This window comes from Grammomys surdaster, unplaced genomic scaffold, assembly GCF_004785775.1.
Source record: "Grammomys surdaster isolate TR1022 unplaced genomic scaffold, NIH_TR_1.0 373, whole genome shotgun sequence".
Taxonomy (NCBI): Eukaryota; Metazoa; Chordata; class Mammalia; order Rodentia; family Muridae; genus Grammomys; species Grammomys surdaster.
The window spans coordinates 1810259-1813022 of NW_021604792.1; the positions used below are offsets into that span (position 1 = coordinate 1810259).

General features: G+C 37.2%; 1 protein-coding gene across 2 annotated transcripts in view; it reads right to left on the minus strand.

The window, feature by feature from the left end:
• Pik3c2g (phosphatidylinositol-4-phosphate 3-kinase catalytic subunit type 2 gamma) overlaps positions 1 to 2764 on the minus strand; it is a 337943-nt gene that overhangs the window by 17109 nt on the left and 318070 nt on the right. The window lies entirely within an intron of this gene.

The following is a 2764-nucleotide window of genomic DNA, read 5'->3' on the forward strand; positions in this document are numbered from 1 at the left end:
CTTCCTTCCTTCCTTCCTTCCTTCCTTCCTTCCTTCCTTCCTTCCTTTCTTTTTTTGAGACAGGGTTTTGCTCTGCAACTCTTCTTTCCCTCCGAGACTGGCTATAAATTGAAAACTGAGATAATTCCCTCCTTCCAAGTTGAATTTGGCCACGGTGTTTATCATAGCATTGGAAGCAAAGCCATGGTCATAGAAACGGCTCACTGTGAGTGAACGGTACGCTGTGGGACATTCTTGAACTGTCTCTTACTCTACAAATCCTCCCATTTCTTTCTCTCATATGTGGAGGAGAAGGATGAATCAGAAAGAAATAAACTTGCTCCTCTATTCTTGTGATGTTGGTTGTAGTGCTGACATTTAATTGGGCAGATGTCTCATAAAGATCTTAAGTTGAAGACAGAGGAAGGACTCACAATAAGACTAATTCGTCTCCATAAATGAAGTCAATGTCTCAAACATGTTTGCTACTATTTTGTCAAATATGTATACGCAGTCTTGCTAACAAAACTTCAATGCTTTAAAATCACTGCTTCTATGAGTTAGGTGTGGTGGTGCATACCTGTGATTCCTGCAATGGGGATTTAGAGGCAGGGGGATCTCGAAATTCAGATTAGTTTGGGCTTCAGGAGACCCTGCCTTATGATAGCAACAAAATAAAAAAATAATAAAAAAATTAATGCCTCACTATAGTACTTGAAAAATATTGCATATTCCCCAAATTTAATAGAAGTAGGCACTGAAAGGATTTTAGTGACAGCTGATGAATCATTTAAAAACTGATCTTAGGAGGCTTGGAAGATGATAAATGGCTTATTGGCAAGTATACGGACCTAAGTTTAGATCCCAGACCCTGTATAATAAACTGGGCAGGGTGACACTTGCTTGTGCTCTTGGCCATAGGGGATTGAGACCGGAAGAAGGTGGGGATTTACTGGCCAGGTATCTAGTTAATGAGTTCCAGGTTCAGTAAGAGACTCTGTTTCAAAAACTCAGATTGGAGAAGAGACATCTGATGTTGACCTCTGACCTTTACACATGCATACATGGGCAAAGACACCATCACACACATGTGCACATCTCTGTATACCCTTCATAAATAATTTTCAAGTGTGCCATTAGTCTAAAAGAATATAATGAAGGGTTTCAGGTGCCCTTGGAATTTACTAGTGAGATCATTGCTTCCTTAACTCAGGAATGAAACACAGGACTTGGTTGAATATTAAAAAGTTACTTTGTAACTCTTTGTTCATGATACTGACTTCTAGCTGATCTCATTTTACTTGCATGAATAATTGAATACATTTTTTTTTGCCTTTACTTCTTGCTCTGGATTGCACGTAGCATTCAAATGGCTTCCCATGTCACTAAATCTGTTGTTCTTAAGCACAGGAAGTGAAAGTGTCTAGAAAAAGTTACTTATCAAAAGGGAAAGAATGAATAGGCAAACTGGCAAAAATAAAATAAAATAACAAGGGAAAATCTCTATGATTTGTTTATCAAATAAATAATAACACCTAACATTGCAGAGTATACAATAGTAATTCCTCAGCCTCCTCATAATATTTACCATGACTGATGTATTTACTTCAAATTTTTCACATGTATGTTTATATGTACTATGTATGTATGCATGCATGTATGTATGTATGTATGTATGTATGGTATGTATGTATGTATGTATGTGTGCCTGCATGCCATACTACATGTGTGGACATCAGAGATCAATCTGAAGTAGTCAGTTCTCTCCTTCTACCATATGGGTCCTGAATATCAAACTCAGGTGTGTAGTCTTAGCAACAAGTGCCTTTACTCACTGAGCCATCTTTCTGGTCCTGGACCATTTTCTTAAAATAATGCAGAAGTTAGTGTGGTTTACTTCCCTGGAGGTTTTTCCGTAGAACTTATGTCTAACCACAGCCTTATATGAGTCTTCGTGAAGAAAATAAAATAATTCAGAGTGCTTCTAGATGGAGTTTAACAGGAAGACTGATGGAGATGCAAAGGCTTAAAGTCACCAGAAACCTCAGAGCCATCCTTGTATTAGTCTGAAGCTTAATTGTATTTAATCCATTACTATCTTTCCAATGAATAATTTATGAGAATTTTCCATCATTTTTAACTTAAATGTCTCTAATTATTGGATAATACAAGCTCCAGTGAAAATCAACGGACCATAATTAAAATACGATAGGATTTTCAAAGTCTGATGTGGACGCCAGAGACAAAAGAATTTGATAAAACCATCTTTTCACCTGTCTCTGTCCCTGGCCAATGTGACGTGTGTGTCGAATTCAGTCTTCAGACTGGCTGGGGCCAAACAAATAACAGCAGCCGTGTGAGGAGGTCTTGGAACTCTTCTTCCTTTCCCTCTTAACTTAAATTCTATCATCATTTTTCTAACCTGTGTGTTGGTCAATATGAGTGCAATGAATTCAAAACTCCATGAACTAAATCAGGATGGTCTCTTGCTTCATTTCACACTAATTTAAACCTTTCACAGACCCTGACTGGCAGGTGATTTTCAAGGCTTATTTTGAAAAATAGTTTTAAAAAACCCCTAATTATCACAGATTTAATATTCTGTGTGGTCCATGAAAAAAAAAAGGTTTAAGGCATCAAAGTACTTTTGTTATTTTTCTTTTAAAAATATTAATTTATTATCATTTCAAAATCGTGTGTGTATGTGTTTGTGTGGTGTGGTATGTGTGTGTGTGGTGTGGTATGTGTGTGTGTGGTGTAGTGTGTGCATATGTGTGTGTGTGTG